Source organism: Lichenostomus cassidix, chromosome 1Aa, assembly GCF_008360975.1.
Source record: "Lichenostomus cassidix isolate B80296 chromosome 1Aa, HeHo_3.0, whole genome shotgun sequence".
In the NCBI taxonomy this organism is placed as follows: domain Eukaryota; kingdom Metazoa; phylum Chordata; class Aves; order Passeriformes; family Meliphagidae; genus Lichenostomus; species Lichenostomus cassidix.
This window is the reverse complement of record NC_139480.1, coordinates 48,323,314-48,341,894: the sequence shown is the minus strand read 5'-3', so window position 1 is coordinate 48,341,894 and position 18,581 is coordinate 48,323,314. Positions and strand designations below refer to the sequence as shown.

The 18,581-nt window shown below is 38.6% G+C and overlaps 1 protein-coding gene across 2 annotated transcripts in view; it reads left to right on the top strand.

Annotated features, from left to right (window-relative positions):
• Positions 1–18,581, top strand: part of GRAP2 (GRB2 related adaptor protein 2) — a 101,107-nt gene that overhangs the window by 46,658 nt on the left and 35,868 nt on the right. The window contains exon 1 of one of the 2 annotated variants that reach the window (XM_085048709.1): positions 14,601–14,753. The exons of the other annotated variant lie outside the window; for it this stretch is intronic. The gene's annotated coding sequence lies outside the window, so the exon portion shown is untranslated. Of the gene's footprint in view, positions 1–14,600; positions 14,754–18,581 lie in introns of those variants that run through there. 2 annotated transcript variants of the gene reach the window in all.

Below are 18,581 nucleotides of genomic sequence, written 5' to 3'. Positions count from 1 at the left end.
TGAGAGAAATCTTTATTCATAAGACAAATGTGAAAAAAAAATACAGAAGTAAAAAGATGTTGGTGTTATTTAGTGTGTGCATGTTCTTTTGCTGGCTACATGAAAGCTTTTAATAGTTTTTTCCATGCAGACAGTGTTCTGAATTATGGTGTCTTTCCTAGGGAATCATAGTGTCTTTCCTTGTGTATTTCTGCATTGCAGAACTGAGCTCAGCAGAGAGGTGTATAGCAGTGGAGACACAGGCTGACATAGGTTGTATGTGCACCTGGTTTGGATTCTTATCTCCATATTTCACTTAGGCTGTTAGGACCACGCCTTGTTAGTTCTGTACTAGGGGTCTCCAAGCCGAACTTTGCTGCTCTGGGTTATGACAATTAGTTATGACAATTTAGTATGCAGACTACTACTCTGACTTTCTATTACACCAACATCCATAGAAGATGCTGACCTTGGAATCAGCTGTGGATGAGACATAAGCCCCAAAATACTCATTACTTCGAGTGGGTAATAATCCCAATTAAATTTAAAATAATAGGAGATTAACATTAGGACTCTGATAATATTACATTATACACAATTAAAAGTTCCTCACTGTAGTTTCTATAGAATTTATGCTATTTTTTCTCCAAGACTTCCCATGGTGGGTGTTCAGATATGACAATTAAGGGACCAGATAGCTAACTGTTTAATAGCTTGTTTATCTGTTTGCTATGTGGTATCCCTGCAGCAGTCGTCTTTCTTTGTTTGAAGTCTTTTATATACACGCATTTATAAGACACTCGGGAATGTGAGGACAAAAAGCAGCAAATAAATATGTTTGGAAAGCATATGTTGTACTGAATTGGCAAAGAGTAAGGAGCTCCAAAAAGGAGAAGGAAAGAAAATGGGCTCCACCATAGAAAGCAATGTGAGAGATGCTGAGTGAAAAAAGAACAGTCATCCAGCTGGGATTTATTAAGAGGAAAGCTTTTCTTTTTTTTTTAAACAAAAGCTGTGGAAGACCAGAAATCAAAGATCACTGATTATTTACTGGCTTTTTTGAAGCATCTGTTCACTAATATCAGAGTATCTCACAAAGACTAATCAAGTGATCTTCATAATATTCTTATGAATTTGAGAGATTTAAGCCTTGTTTTACCACTGGAGGAATAAAGAGATTATTTATCTAAGACTATACAGGAAATTTGTGATAGAAATAATAAAGCACTCCTGCATTCAGTGCAGTGACTCAACCATAAAATCAGCCAATCTTTTCAGGGTTACAAGGTACTAAGGGAGGGCTTTTGGTATAATTCATAGCCAAAGGAGAGACACTGATGAGAGACTCCCCCAAGTATACATGGAGAGGGTTATATCATTCTTGTTGTTGGGGAAAATCTACCTTTTTTCTTGTGTTTTGATTAAAGACAATGCCATAAATGGATTTTCAGCTAACCCTGCTGGGCATCTCTGATGGTAGCCAGTCTTAAAACACCAGGACCCTTTACCTGCAGTGAAATCTGAGACTGTGTTTTAAGCTTTGTCTTCATCTGGTCATTTTATGAAAAATTAGAAGACTTGGATGCAGTGAAGATGATAACACCCATGTTACAGGAAGTTAAAGCCCCTTAGATTGATAAAATACAGATACAGCTAACATCCAAAGAGGAACTAAAGTCCTAGGTATTGTTCCAATGGTAGTTTAAACCAGAATTACTAATATTTGAAAATAGGACAAAAATCATGTTATTTAAATAAAATTTTCCCACTTGGTGTTTTCCTTCAGCTTTTAACCATACATTGCTAAGGTTGTATACAAGCATTATGTGTGTTAAAACTTTTAGTGATTGGGATTGCTGGGTGAGCTGACCACATTTTGTGCATAGCTCTGAAGGAGGCAGTTGTGATCTGAGCAAATGTCATTATTTATGTTACCTCCAGTGAGAATGACCTTGTAAGCACATTCAATATGGTTAAGTGAGATTTTTATGAAGGACTTGCACATCCATATTGAAACTGCTGTAGAATATTGAAGAAAATTGATGCAACTTTTATTAGCTATAGTAACTCACTCTAATAAGGGGTTCTCAGTCTTTCATCCACGTTTTCAAGGTACATCTATCAATTGCATCATCTGCTTCTAAGGGATCTGAGAGCACAGGAAAATAAGACTACCACCATCATGGTGGTGCCATAGTTTTTCTGGACAGAAGACTGCAACTTAACTGTGCAATCATTAGGACTCCACTGATCAAAAAAGTTTAAATTCACTATGTTCTAGTACTCCTGAGTCCTTGAATAGAACTGTTATTATCCAGCACATTTTCCATAGAGACAGTTGATTGGAGGAAGATCTAGATAACTGAAATCAACAGTGCATGTATTTGGTCTACTTCTAATTTGCACTGTACTTTTTAACATAGAGGTAAAATATGTAGAATATGCTTAGAGTGCATGCAAAGACAATGCCATCTACACACACTTTAAAGTGTCTTGTCAGTGCCAGAGCTGTGTAAAATGGTGCATTTAGCACTGCAGTGCATTTAGCACTGCAGTGCATTTAGCAATACAGCTAAATGCATTCAATGTTTGACAGTTGTTGAAGTGGATCATCTCACAACTTCCCTTCTCTTCTCCTCTTCCCCAACATGGATTCCTGTGCAGCTTCCCCTAGAATTTCAACCATGAGATTAAGACACTACTGGAAAAAAACAATTCCATCTTCCAAAAGTTATTTGGTTCTGCACTGGCATTATTTGAGTACAATCTCCTGCACAGGTGCATAGCTGGAGCTGAGAGGAAGGAATGGGATGGCTCCCTTTGAAAATTTTAGTATATTTGTATTATTCCATATAATCACAGGAATCATAATGGGGAAAAAAAGAAACCTGTCTCTACTGTGTTGAGAAGAGCATAGATGTATCTTTCAGCATCAGTTTGCTCTGGAAAGAAGAAAGTCACAGGGCCATGAGTGAGATGCACATATCCTTTAAGGCATTGTGGAGCACACACTGGAGGCACTCTGACTCTTCAGTTTCTTAGTTTTGGAATATTATTGTTTTTCCCCAGTTAACTGCGAACAGAATTCAGTGCAGGGAAAAAACATATAATCATTTCCAAGATTATGGTGATTCTCAGGCAAGTCTGTTTGAAGTTAATATTACAATATGGAACTACTGAAATACACCACCACCAACAAAAAAAGGACATAAGATGTTAGAAATTTCTTTTTTATTAGGATAATTTAATCTCCCACAGAAAATGCATTTCTGAAGTTTCGTGTATTAGGAGCTACGTAGTGTTCCAAATATTTGAGAAACAGATCAGCTGAAACTACTTGAGTAAAACTGTTTGTTTTCTGGAAAAGGGAGAAAGTTGCAGGTCATGTCTGCTGAGAAGAAGAAAGCAATTCAGGGAGGCAGAAGGCAGAAAAGCTGCAGATTATAGTGGCTCTCTCTGTCTTGTTTTAAAAAAAAGGAAAAAAAAAGACTAATAGTGAATAGCATTTTGAGTGTTAGCTAATTTTTTATCAGCCAACAAATAAATTGTGCTGAAACATTAGACTCCACTCCCGTGGTGATTATATATTACAGTACATATGGTATGGAAGCATTAAGTGTTGTTCGAAGACCTCACAACGCCCAAACACAGCATGCTGGCCAACTGGTGACCATACGCTGCAGCTGACATAAACATGGAGTTGCCTCCTGCTTGCTGCACCTGGAGTTGCTACACAGATAAATCTTAGATATTCCTGCAGAGGAAGGCCCAGCAAGGACTTCATATACTTCTCTTGGCAATAGATGCAGCAAATACTCTGTACATCCCCCACCAATAAAAACAGATATGATCTTCTGTTTGAAATGAGTTTTGTCACGTCACAAAAGATTTGTTTTCACCCTGTCCAAAAATTGCAGCACTTCTGTTTTTCTCTTGATGAAACTAGACAACATTACAACCTTTATGGTATACTGACTGCATCTAAAATACAAAAATATTTAGGACTGATGGGTAAGGCTCAAAAGAGCAGGAATAGACTAAATGCTGGGCACAGTGACTTTGGTTGGTTTGGACGGTATGTCAACTTAAATAGGCATGTCCTGTAACTTTGTATCCAATATCTGGCATTTCAGTCTTAGAAAATCAAGCTTAAAGTTCTGAGTAATTTTTTTCTGATATTAAACACTGGATTGTTTCGTGAAGTTTCCTACTGCAACTTCAGCTCAAGTGAAATTTACAGCAATTTAGAAGATTATCCAAACAAAACTAACTCCTGCTAAGATTAAGTATTCACAAGCTTCTCCTTCTTCCATTTTACATTTTAAATGTTATGTAGAATTATTTACTCATTAGTAAACAACCTTGATGTTTTTTAGACTTCTGGGGTATCCAATCTTTGCAAAAGCTGCACAAAAATAACTGAAAATATGCTACAAGTGGGCAATTTCTCTTTGTTCTGTGGCATGGAGCCATACTGATTTAGCTAACACTAGCATCCTATTAACACAGACATCCTATTCCCATGTTATTCACAATGAATATCATCTGGCATTTTATTCTGGAAGTAGTGATCTACCTGGAAAGTGGATGACTTTTTCTGAACCCTGCTTAAAACCCAAAGAATTAATTTCTCCTTTTACCTATATATCCCACATAGCTTGTGTGAATACCAGTCTAATTACATAAGACATCTGTAGGAGGAATAAAGCATAAAGAAAGCTGTGTTACAAATCTGCTGTAACCACTCTATTGATCTTTACCCACCTTTTCAGAGCATTTAATCTATGGTCTCTCCAGCATGTCTGTTCTTCTAGTACTTTCAGTCCCAGTGCTATTGCAAGCTTCGAGCAAGAGTCCATTGCACTGATTACTTGTTATTCCCAGCTGATGCTCTCTTCCTAGCTCTGCACAGGCACCTCAGTCTTGACCCAATGCAAGATTTTGTCTTCCTGGTTGTGGTATCCCAGTGCACTTTCTGTAAAGCTATTTTAAGACTAACCATCAATAGACTCGGCTTTTAGATTTTAATTAAATCTTTTGGTCAAACCAAGATTTATTAAATAGGGACTAAGATAGCAGAAAAACAGGTTGAGACAGAGAAACGTTTGCTGGATTCAAACACCTATAATACAACCCTATTTGTGACAAAAGCGTACTATAAAAGATCTATTATTTTATTCCTAAAGACTTCCATTTTCCCCTTTATCTAAAGCTATTGGCCTATCATTTTTACTTTTTGCTTTATGTGGATTTTTAAACCTTTGTTTTAACAAATGTCACTTTTCTTAACATAGAAAGATTTTTCATTTTTAATCAATCAAACTTTTAGCAAGCATAAGTCTTAAAATATAAGATTGAGTTGTTTAGGCTGAAGCTTGTAGCAAGAAAGTCTGGTAGGGGCAAAAAGAAATTAAATGTTAGTGAGCAGCCTTTGATAGTAGATCTCTCAGGGGACAGCATAATATAGGAGATACAACATCTAATTATGTTTTAGTTATCTTGATGCCTGTTTGTCATATTACTACATCTGATGCTGTCAGAAACCATTGGAGAGGGAAGATAAGGCAAATTTTTCCTGGGTTTGGCATGCTGAGCAAAGACATTAACATATGCCATAAAATGCCTCAAGAGACAGGTTGCAGACACTGAAAGACCTCTGGTTGCCTCCTCTCTGGTAACTGCAAACCTGAAAATTCAGTACTAGGATCTCCTCCTCTGTGTAACTTTACTTTTCCTCTTTCATTCTGGGTTTCTGTTGTTAAGTTTTGCAAGCACTGAATCTGACAATATCACACTAATGAGTTCTGGTCTGGGGTGACAGTGACATGATGGACAAACATAATGAGTTTGTAGCTGGTAATTCATGTGGTTACTTCTGTCACTGATGAGTACAGGGCTTTCAAATTCCTTTTCAGACGGATTTTGAAGTTGGGATATTTTAGTTCACAAGTAGGATGGAGTAAGACAGCATGTATTGTTAGTTAACAAAATTCAGGTGAAGGGCAATTAATGGTTTCAGACAGTGACAGCATCTTAGAACTGACTGACCAAATGTTAGTTGGTTTTTTTCTGACTTGTTCTGAAACCACATTAAACCACACACTACTTTCAAGTTCAGCAGTGGAGGTGGAAGCACGTGCCTTCTTTTACTGAAAGAGGGGGAAAAAGGCATTGAAATGCAAATTCTTATGATGTTAGAGTTTTCCTTAGTTTAATCTCATAGCACCCAGATTTTTATACAATCACTAAACAGCGTTGAATTTATCTCATCAGTATAAAACCAAGCAAAATCATTATGCACAGCTGTACTGTAGAAGCATCACAATGCAATTATTTCATTGCACAGAGCAGATGCATGCTGTTGGCATGTCAGAGCCAATAGGAGCTGCATGGAGTTTGTATCAGCAGGAATTCACTTTCACATACATCACTCAAGGACAGGAATGTGTGATGTGACAGGCCCATCACTACCCATAATTCATCTAATTTACTGTGGCAAGGAGGATACTTGATTGTGTCTGAAAGTCAACAGGTCAGTGGCTTCATGTAGCAGCTCATGCTGTTCCCAGCAGTGCTGTGTTCTTACTAATAATTTAATCTTGTATACCAAGTTCAGTTCCTATGGCTTACCTCCTCCTCCTCATTTTCTTTCATTTCTACTTAAAAATATAATGTTCCATTTCAGCAAAATTAACTGCAATTTCATGGATCACTACAGCAGGAATAAGTCTTATGCACGATACTGTAATCCATCTATTTGTTCCCCAGAATGCAAATTGACTTGATAAGCAATTCCGTGTCCTATGTAAATAACCCTACTTCTAATTGAGAGTGCTGTATTTTCAGTGAAGATGGGGGAGGAGGAAAAGAAGATTGTCTCTGGCTTTGACTTTCTGATAGTTATTGCGGGATATTTTCTTGACTTTTTTTTTAATCTATCATATAGAAAACCTAGGCAACAGCTACCTTGATTTCTTTTTTAACAAAAACTCAGGTGCTCTACTGGTGCTTCATTCTCCCTTTTCCTAGGAAAAAAATTCTTTTGAAAAAGTTTTGAAAATTTGGTTCTGATATAACATGCCAGACCACAATATCTGAAATGCACAATTCGTCTAGCTAGTAGATACCAATTATCATAGCAGCAAGAATAGAAGATGATTTGTTCTTCCATCAGTGTGTCAGTAATGGGTAAGAAGAAACACTCAACAGTAGGATGAACAATAGGAACTTTACTTTCCATGGCCCTCTTAGGTTCAGATTCTCTGTGAGGTTTTCCAGGTGCTGGAATAAATTTTGTAAACTGGATACTTGTTTTTGTAGGGTGGATACATTTTTACTGTTAATTGATTAGTATTTCAATGACTTTTCTCTAAAGAGATGTTAGTAATTATCAAGAACTTCTTGCAGGTTGACAGTCAAAATCCATGTCTAGATATTATACTGAAAATAAAGACAACAGCTTTTATATATTGATACAGATTTCTAAACTACCACGTTTCTCAACCAATTTTATTAATTATAAAGTAGAAGTTACTTAAATATCAATGGTAAAGATGTTTGAGTGGTGAACGCTGAGTATTGTCTTTAACTGTAAACTTCACTGGATTACCAATTTGAAGTCCATGAAGTTATCATAACCTAACTTCTTGAGGATGAACAAACTTATCAAAATCACTAGACAGAATTTTTAAACAAAAAGAAGAAAGTGTTCTTACATACTGTTCATTAAATAAATTGTTGCATTTATTGCCATAAGATGTAATGAAGGACAAAAACATAGGCGAATTTACAGAAAATAAGTGGCTCTTAAAAATAATTGTTCAGATACAATCTCTGGCTCAACAAGTCAATCAGGCTTGTTGCAGTGAAGAATTCCTGGAAGGAATATCAAGAAGGCTTGCTTTGTTTCCTTTCTTCCTGCTCATTTTCTGTAAATAGATCGTATTGGCACTCCCAGCTAGAGGACTCTGGGCCAAGTGGGCCTTTTGCCTGACTCTGTACACCACAGTGGTGCTCTTCTGTGCATTACAGCATCTGCAGTATGATTTCTTGGCAAAATCACATTTGCTTCAAAACAGACTTGTTTCTACCTGTGGCATCTGTCAGAACTGCAGAATGAGCAAACCTGCTGGCTGAAACTGCTTCACCATTTGCTTCCCAGCTGACAGACTCCTGGAGTGCTGCTTAGTAACCTGGGTTAGTAACTGGGTTCTCATTGCTCTGAGCAGCCACATTAATTAATCTGCTCTCATATCAGTACTCGTGTAAGTAGGAATTTGTATACAAAAATTCATTCTAACTGCCTTTGGTCCAATTCCCTTTATTAATCTAGGGAAACACAGCTATAGGAGAGTAATATAAAGGCAATCTATTTTAATATGTGTTCTAGAGTCAGAAAATATTAGCTTGTCTTGCTCACTTCCAATCCACTAATTTTCAGAAACACCAAATGGATGCTAATTCCTTTTCAATTGTTAGTGTTTCAGCTCATCTGTCTTTATATTCAAAAATACTTCCACTTATAAGTGAGCCTAAAGCCAGCTTTTTTCTAAGTTCTTACTTGTAAAGGTGTTGGGTTTTTTTAAGTATTTTTTTCTAAAAATAGCATGGAAATGTTGTTTTTCTTACACTTTTTCTAATGTGCAGCTGTAATTACTTGCTAATTTTTCCTTGAGCAATTAGTTTAAATAATCAACTTCAAATGTACTGATTTTAATTGAGGCCTTCTCAAGTCATCCTTGGTTCCTTTCAGTGCTATCCATATGTTGAAAGTTCCACAATGTCTCGGTGTTGAAGAAGCCCTGTTTATAATGGTGTTTGACTTTCTCTGATCCATTATTTATAAAATAGTCCAACCATGTGAGGCACTTGAACACAAACCTCCAGATCTTTCTGCAGCCATTCATCCAGTGGCATAACCATGTCCATAATCCAGAAGGAAAAACTGCACTGCCTGTTAGTTCAGTGATCTCCCCCATTAATGAACTTGAGAGGCCCCAAGAATTGTTAGAGGTTTCTTTTCTTACTTTTACTTTTTTCAGTTATTTTTATAAAGTTTTTTGCACTTTTTCTAGTTCTTTTGCATTAGAATCAGCAAGTGATGCCAGACACTTCTCACAATGCTTATTTTATTCTCCAAATCACAAAACTCAACGCAGTTCTGCAACTGTAACAACCCAAACTAGGAATTAGAACTTCCATCCCAAAAAAGGTGGCAAGATCAATAGCCCAGCCAGTGTGCATCTAGACAGATGCATGTGGCATGGGGGAAAAACAGCAGGAGCTGAAAGCCATTGAGTAAGTGGAAGACTGTGACATAGTTGCCATCACAGAAACAGGGTGGGATGATTTGCACAACTGGAGTGCTGCAATGGATAGCTGTAAACACTTCAGGAAGGACAGGTGAGGAAGGAGAGGCAGTGGGGGAGCCCTGTGTGTTAGGGAGTGTTTTGACTGTCTAGAGTTTGAGGGTGACAATAGGGTTGAGTGGTTATGGGTAGGAATTGGGGGGAATGCCAACAAGGTAGGGTTGTTACAGACCACCCAACCAGGGTGAAGAGGCAGACAAAATATTCTATAGGCAGATGGGAGAAGTCTCGTAGTTGTTGGTCCCATTTCTTGTGGGGGACTTCAAGTTACCAGGTGTGTGCTGGAAGTGCAACACAGCAGAGAGGAAACAGTTCAGGAGATTCCTGGGATGTGTGGAGGATAACTTCCTGACACAGCTGGTGAGGGAGACAACTAGGGAAGGCATCCACTGGATCTGTTGTTTGTGAACAGAGAAGGACTGGTGGGTGATGAGATGATTACAAGCTGTCCTGGGCTTGATCATGAAATTATACAAGTTTTTAGAGTCCCTTAGAAGGCAGGAGTCCAGGAAGGCTGGACATTCTTCTAGAAGGAAACTTTGAAGGTGCAGGAGGAGACTGTCTCCATGTGCTGAAAGGTGAGCCAACAAGGAGGAAAGATTGGTTGGGCTGAACAGAGAGCTTTGACTGGAACTCAGGATAAAAGGGAGAGTTTGTGATCTTTGTAAGAAGAGGCAGTCAGCTCAGGAGGATTACAAGGATGTTGTGAGGTTACGCAGAGAGAAAATTAGAAGGGCCAAAGACTAACTAGAACTTAATCTGGCTGCTGCCATGAAAGACAATAAAAAATGTTTATAAATACATCAGCAACAAAAGGAGGGCCACAAAGAATCTCCGTCCTTTATTTGATGTAGAGGAAAGCATAGTGACAAAGGATGAGGAAAAGGCTGAGGCACTTGATGCCATCTTGCCCTCATCCTTTAATACTTAGATCAATTGTTCTGGAGGTACCCATAGCCCTGAGCTGGAAGTAAGGGACAGAGAGCAGAATGAAGGCCCCATAACCCAAGGGGAAATGGTCAGTGACCTGCTACACCACTTAGACACGCACAAGTCTGTGGGGCTGATGGGATCCACCCAAGGATACTAAAGGAGCTGGCAGAAATTCTCATGATACCCACAATTCTGTGATATCATTTACTTAAAATTCTGGAGAAAGACGCAGAGGCAGAAATAATTTCATCCTCCATTTCTCATCTGCGTAAGAAAGCCAAAATCAGGATTCCATGGTAGCAAAATTAATGAGCAGAAAACTGGATATTGCTTTCTGCAATAACCTTTTGGTCCTATTCAACTATTCTTAACCAAAAATATAGCAACCATAACAGACCCAAGCAGAAAATAGAGAGAATATGTCTAGCGTCTCCTTTTGGCAAGACTACAGTTTGATACCAAACTAGAAGGAAAGTGGCTTGGTTTTACTCAATAATGTATGCCATAATAATGAAGTGCTTTGACATTTACAGGTTGAAAACAAAATATTCATGTGTTTCACAATGAAAAGTCAATTGAAAACATGGAGAGAGCCCTAGCAAATGAAAGAAAAAATGGTTAATTTTATTGTCCAGTAAGTTTGTTTAAACACAGCCTAACACCTTCAACTGTTAAACCACTGCTTCAATTGACTTACAGTGCTAATGTAGTTGGCATTTTGATCACACCTAAAACAAGATCCAAATGCAAATGTCAGTCAGTGAAAGTTACATTACAGCAAAAGAACAATATCTGCAAATAGGGAGAAGGGAAGGAAATGTCTCATGTCAGTCCCCTGCAACCCTTCTATTTACAGAATTGTTGAAGGGCTCTAAAAAAGAGCAGAGAGGTAAAGGAATTAGAACAAGAGCTTGCAGCTGTCATTGAACTACTGTGCTAAATGTTAACACCAGTTTTTCTAGACCCATTGGCTTGGATCCATCAGCTTTCCCAGCTCGTATACCCAATTGCAGGTGCATTTTGGTCAATGCAGCAGTAGCATAAAAAAGTAATTCAGCCTCCAAATTTTTTAAATGATGCTTGTGAATTGTTATTTCACAGCATTATGTGATGTTCCTGTTCTTATTCCTTCCTTTTATTGGTTAGCATAAGGCTGGGTAGATTTCTGTGCAATTCCCAGCTGAGTCACCAGAGAAAGTCCATTTCCATCACGTATCAATTTGATTTCAAGCCCTGACAAACACCCAGCCTCAAGAAGGGAGACAATCTGCAATATACTTTATAAAAAATAAAAATATTAAAACTCGTAATAAAATTTGTTTTCCATCTGAGCCTCCTTCCCACAGCCCCCCTTATGAACATGTTTCTCCTGTGTCCTAACCCTACCACAGTCCAGATTGAGGGATATTTTTAATGCAAGGATTGGCATGAATTTCAAGCAAAAGATCAAAATGGTACCTTTTCAGTTTTCTAAAGAATAGAACTAATTAACCTTTTTATCAAACTACACACATTTTCAAATTACTTAAATGGGAAATATACTGGTTTAATTAAGATTTCGCAGGGAGAGACAGTTGCAAACACTTGGAACAGAGAGAAGGTGGGATGTTTATGAGGAAGGTGCTGTATGCTTTACAACTCCTTGTGTCTTCTTGTTGTTTGCACTTCAAATCGAGTCCATTTTTATCTGTCTCCTGCTGAGAGAATCTGATTTTATCATGTGTTTCAACGAAGCTATTAAAAAACTACAGTCATGAGTTTTCTTTTTCCCTTTGTATGCTTCTCTCTTTGTCTCTCTCTCTCTCAGAGTTGCTCTGTGACATTGGTTATATGGCAGGATATATTGATTTGCTTTTCCTTACGAGTTGATTAAATAATCCTCCTCCAATCAAGGCTTGCTTTACAAAATCCTTGGTACCCATGTTTTCCTTAGCTGTGTCCGCGGATGGTTTGATTTTTGTAGATCTAGGATTTTGATGTGTATGCCACACTTCCTTCGGTTTCTTTGGTTTTAGTAAAAGGTGAAAACTTCCTGAGTGACAGCTTGAAGGTCTACACACATACAAAAGGAACAACATGAACAATGCCAGCATACCCTTCCTCCTCACTTCAGGATCTCAGGAATATTTCAGAGGTGTAAAAAGAACATACTAACTGACATAGCATTACAATATCAGTATTTTGGTGGTAACATATCAAAATAGTTGAATCATAGTTAAAAGAAGTTATTAGCCTAAAAGATCTTCCTCTGCAAATAAAAAAAAAAAAACAGACCAAACAAAGAAAAAAATCCGCCCTGAAATATGAAATTTGGTAGATGTCTGCATTTAAGTCACTGTATTGTAATTAAGTAATTCAAATTGAGCCATTGAGACTATAAAAACCTGAAGCCTGGATATAGCCATGCAATAATTTCCAGTCTTCTGCTTTTATTTGTCAGTTAATGTCAGACAAATCATGCCATATAAATGAAGCTGAACACTGTATAGGTAATAGTGTTGGTAGATGAGACATCAGCATTTGATTGTTGCATTCTGTGTCTCTGTTCTTGAGCCACCTCCATGTGACTAATGCTACAATGGTGCATATATAACTGACTTTTAGTTTGCTGGCAAGATTGACATCTCTAACGCAAAGCAAAAAATATTTTTGGCTGAATAGCTAAGAGTATTTTGTATTAAGCCAAATGGAAAGTTGTGCTTTACCCAAATGCATTTTTTATTGTTTAATGTGTTTTTACCTTTTTATTCAAATCAAAGTAAATTGTGAGATAAATAGCTGTTTTGAGCTGGAAAATCAGAACATTTCATATTTTATGTACTTAGACTATTAAAAATGGCAAAAGACTGATTTAAAAGCAATTACAAAACACCTTAATAGGTCTCTGTAACTTTTTGAACGAAAGATATAATTAAGAATACTCTTTTCCAACACTAGATAGTTCCATATTGCCAATACAATTTTGCCCATTTCTGTTTGTAACACCTGTGCTCTTTTGAAGTACACAGATGGAACCGCAGCAACCTGGCTGCTTGTTCTACAAAGTCAACAATAATTAGGAATTAAAATAAATTTTTTTGTGCTGCTTTTGAGCAACAGGCTGAAAAAAGTACAGACCATTTGGCCAGGCTATGAACCAAATCCAAGGAAATGGTAACAAGGAAAAGTGGCCTCAGGAACTCGGTAATTTATGAATCTATTTCAGCTGCAGCAAATGGCCCTTTCACGGCTTACAGCCACCCAGCAGAATTTAGATGATGTTTTTAGGCTAGGATTTTAAGAGGTCCTAGACTGGTGGCTGCAGGGGGGAATTTCACTTGATGTCAACTCCTTTTTGTTGCCTCTGAAATGCCTCATGTTAACGACTGCAGACACCAGGCAGGGCCAGGGCAGGGGCTGGCGTTAGCTGAGGCGGATTTCTGCTCTCCAGTAGCAATCATTTTTCCAGCCACCAATAGTCCTTCTCCCTCTAGCGTGGTAATCCAGTGGTGTCTGTGCAGCCGCTCTCACCTGAGGAGAAGCAAGCTTTATTTTGTAGCCATAAGTATTTTACCACCTGAAAGATGGTAAAGACAGGCCAGATAAACCATTACTGCTCTGGGCAGACAACAGTCACTCTTGTCCAGGCCTCCACAATACGCTCCTGCTATAGCAACCAAATGGATGCAACAGCTAAATAAGCAAATGTGCCTTTTCTGTGTTCTTGTGAGAATCACATTTTTATAGCTGTTTTTCTCACAGCTTGAAGACAGCCCCCTGGTTCACACTTATTGCAGGATCTGGTGAAATTCTGGTTTCTCTCTCATATCAACTCCCTCTTGGCCTGTGCCTACACAGGCACAAGATGGTCCTTGCATTTGCTTGTGTTTGCTTACGGAGATGCAAGCACATTTTCACGTGTGGGTGCACTGTGCATATACACCCATGGACTCTGTCATGTCATGGCATGTGTGGCAAGAGAGATGCTCCACAAATTCACATGCTGGTGGCTTATGGCCACTGCTGTCCCCCCATAATAAGAGGGTGGATTTTAGGACACCTTTGATAGCTTGCTCTTGGGGATTGCTACTAATATCTGAAGGGGCCAGTGCTTTCCTGATGGATATATTAAACAACTGAGCATTGAGCAAGTCATGAGGTGCCCCAGCACAGCTGTAGCATTCAGAGAAACTGCTCTAGAGCAGTTTCCCTCGCAGTAAGAGAGTAAAACCACACAAGCTCAATAAGCTGCTGTGCCTGTCAGTTCCTGCGTGGTTTGTGGTTTGCACTCTACCAGCTTGATTGGCTGTGCTTCATGAGGGAGAGGCTGAGATGCTGGGCTGAAAACTTGTGTGTCCCACATGGCTCCGCACACTTTGGCCCTTGCTAAGCATTTGTGCTGAAGACAGGTTGTTATGAGACTCGTGCTATTCTGCCACTGTTTTGTCTCATCACAGATCCTGAAAGACCAGAGTGTAACCACCTGCCACAAAGGTACAGATCTGCTTGGGTGCTTGCTTCTTTCTCTGTGTTTTACGGGTAGACACGTTGGCTAAATTAGTGTTGCATTTTCTAGAGTTAAATAAGTAAGCTCCTTGCTGCAAGGCTTGAGATTCAGTGTGTTTTCCACTCCAGGTGCATCAGGTTTTTCTCCTTGTCAGTGGGGGATCAGGACTGTGCTCAGGAGGAGTGTATTTATTGGAACTGAGCAAAGAAAAGAATGAATGGGGAAATTTTTTTCATTAGTCAGAAGCACAAAGCAGAGAGAGATCCAGTTTTCTCACAAACTTTAAGGTTGCTCTGGGAGAGATCAGGCTATTATGTCTCTGAGACACTCATTGTGATCATAGCAAAAGGGGCAAGATACCTAGAAAGAAAAATGCTTGTGGCAACTGGAGATATGGTATCATTGACCCTTCTTTTGATGTCCTCTGTGAAATGCGGTGCTTTCTCAAGGGGTCAGGCCTGAGTGTAATTTTTCCTCAATTGCTTTTTAATGTTGTTGTAAAGTTTTTTAACACATTTTAAGTATAACATGCAGTATTATTGCAAGACGTGTTTTTAGACTGGAGTGCTATAGAGCTGTGCAACAAGGTCTTGCATGTGTTTCATGTGTGTTTGTGTACATAAAGTTCATAATACTTGTCTTGTAGATGAAAAAGTACATCAGTCTCCAAGACATGATTTGGTAGCACCCTACCAGTACAAAATTTTCTTAGAAACAACAATAATCTAAACGCTCTTCAGCAGCAGCAAGAGAGCCTTCACATTTATAATTGTCTGATGAGGGAAGGTTTTATAATGATTGAAGTTTTAGTAAATGGGCATGGCAGGAGGAACTGGGTTTTGGGATGAGAAAGAGTTGCCTACCAGTTACATTTTGGCATAGAAGACTGTAGGTGATGCAGCCAACGGTGCCAGTCATCCACTTGAAAGTGGAAAAGAGAGAGGTTCATGCTTTAGCTTCCACTCCCAGGTTTCTGAATAGGACGAAACCTCTGGCTATGATGTGATGGCAGAATGAGTTGTGGAACAGATAGGCAGAAAACCTGTTTCCTTAGCAGCAGCTCACTGAACAAATGCTGTTGCTCTCATATGAAGCAATTCCCTTTACTTTCCTATTTGGTGACATTTCTTTTTCTCTCTTTCTTGCATTTGAACTTGACAATCCCACGGGTAAGAGATTAAGCACGAAATAGCACTGTCATTCCCATTTTTATCAAGAAAGCAGAATAACTTGGAGATGGATGGATATGCAATGTGAAATGTACACAGCTAAATTTAGCTTAGTTTTGTTGTCTGGATTTTGGATTTGCTTTCATACCACACTCTTCTGCACACATCTCCTAAAATTATTAAGATTGAAGGTACTGCCTGGGCAAAACAGGTGACTTCCAGAAAATCAGGGCTCTGCTGCTCAAGTAGGCTGTTTGTCCTGATTTGTTATGCCTTCTTGCTTTAGTTTGCAAGTTTGCTTTAGTTTGCTATACCTGCATAAGGTATAGCAGGTCTGCAAGCTTGTCTGGTTTCTATAAGTTATAGCCATTACTCTAATAAGAGACATCACTTTCCTCTTCAAACTGTCTTCTTTACCTGGTCACATGGAATTTCCTTTTTTTCCCCTCATGATTACATTTACTCTTGACACCATACACCAGTGCCCTCTGATTTTGCTGATTCAAGGGCCAGCAGTGCAGTTGTAATGTCCTGTGCACAATGTTACACTTTGCCTTCCCAATCAACTTGCAGCTTGACAGCAGCTCACTTTAGCCACAAGCAGTATCTGAAAGTTTGGCAGGCAAGAGGTTGCTACTAAGCCACAGATGTGGAACTACTGCTGTAGGCAGTCTCTTTTGGTTTATTTTTATTGGTCTCACATAATGAAAATTATTTTCATTCTCTTCCCTATGTTTCTTCCCTTTACAGTATTTTCATTTTAAATTCTCTTCTTAGTGGAGCTGTAAGATATATGTGCATATATATATACACATACACACACCATAAAATACAGCAAGTTCAGTCTCTGATATTAGAAGAACCTACCCACTGTGGCTGACAAAATGCCATATGTTTGACAAGTAAGGAAATATTGCTACCAACATTTGATATGCCTGTGTATTTGGGGCTCATTTTAGATTGCTTAGATTTTTATAATATAAGGCCCTGATTTCTTCTACCTTTTTCCTCATATCCAGTGTCTGGTTTTGGTCTAAGAAGAATGTACCAATGCTGTCTTTTTTCAGTTCCTCAAATTGCTATATAGAATCATTAAGGTCAGAGAAACCTCCTAAAATCAAGTCTAACCATTTAACCCAGCACTGCCATGGTCACTGCTAAACTATGTGCCACATGTATATTCAATATAATGATTGCAACACACCTGATCTAAAGCTAGGGCTGGCTACCAGCCATATTCCTGTCAGTGCAAATGTTATCCGTAAGTCCCTTGGTATCTTTCAAAAATCTTTATTTTGTAGCTCCCTTGAAGGAGTCTTCTTGGTCTTTTTAGCTTAGCTTTCCACCATTTTTTGTATATTTGGCCAGCAGGAAAGGAAGATATTACCATCAGTAACTCTGTCTTTCCTGCACAAGCCTTTCATCTGAATGTCTACACACATTTTTGCCTATTGATGGGCATTTTGCCCAGCCTTTAAGACAGGTGAGTGTGAATGCTCTCACTTTATAAATACAGTCAGGCCCATGTTCATGGGTGTGATGACATTGAGATGACAGAAGCACTAAAGCTGTACCAGCCTAACTTGACAATCTGCAAAAATAAACTGCCCTGAGAAGGCAAAATTACAGATTTTGGTACCCCATTCCACTGAAATATCTCCATGTATGGCTGCACTGCATTTTTTAAATGTGTCCTACAGTACGGAGAGGTGAAGTGACTTGCCCAGGAATGCACAGCAAATCTTTAGCTGAGCTGGACTTGGAAAATGGATTCCTGCTCTTCTTTTTTCACCACTAGACAAGGCTGACTTGTTTCTGCATTTTATGTGATAATTTAATTTTAAATATGATTTCAAATGTGCACTTTTTTAAAGGGGGGAAGGACAGAGAGTTGCACAAATGTGAGTAGAATTGGTAGTGACATTAGCTGGGCTAACAAATGTGTGTACTACAGTTTTCATGGGTCAAGACACAAACTAATCCCCATGGTACAGCCATTCTAGTGAGCTGACATTGTACTCAAATGCTTCTGATGTTTGATCACTGCTGTCCCAGGGATGTGGAACTTACCCAGCTGGGCAATCTGGTGGAGAGGAAGGGCATCTTTTTTTTCTTTTGACTTTAGCCCAGAATGCTATCTCTGAAGCATAGTTGCTGTAAATACTGTTTCTAGAAGGATTTCAGATAGATGAGAATAAAAACAAAAATGTTTTGGAAGGCTCTGAATTCTTCCTGTAGCCTTAATTTTTTTTATAATTGTTTTGTTAATTGGAGAACTATGCTAAAGTACCATTTAAGTAATATTTAAGCAGGAGGGACAAATCTTTGAGGAATAAGCTTGCTAAGAATGGACACATTATCCTGGCTCTAAGATCAGAGCTCAGTACTGCAAAATATGAGATAAAAGAAAATTAGTTGAATGCCTAAATGAACATTATGTGCAAACACGTGATGAAATTCTTTTTTACCTCTCTTGGAACTCTTGAGACCCATCCTTCCTCCCTCTCCCTAACTCAATCTTTTTTTATACGTCTTTATCTTTTCAGAGCAGTGTACAGTACTAATAACATGCCATTTTCCCCCCCGAGGCACTCTGTGCCTTACATTCTCTAGTCTTTCCTTTCCAGTTCCTCAGGTTTTTGGTTT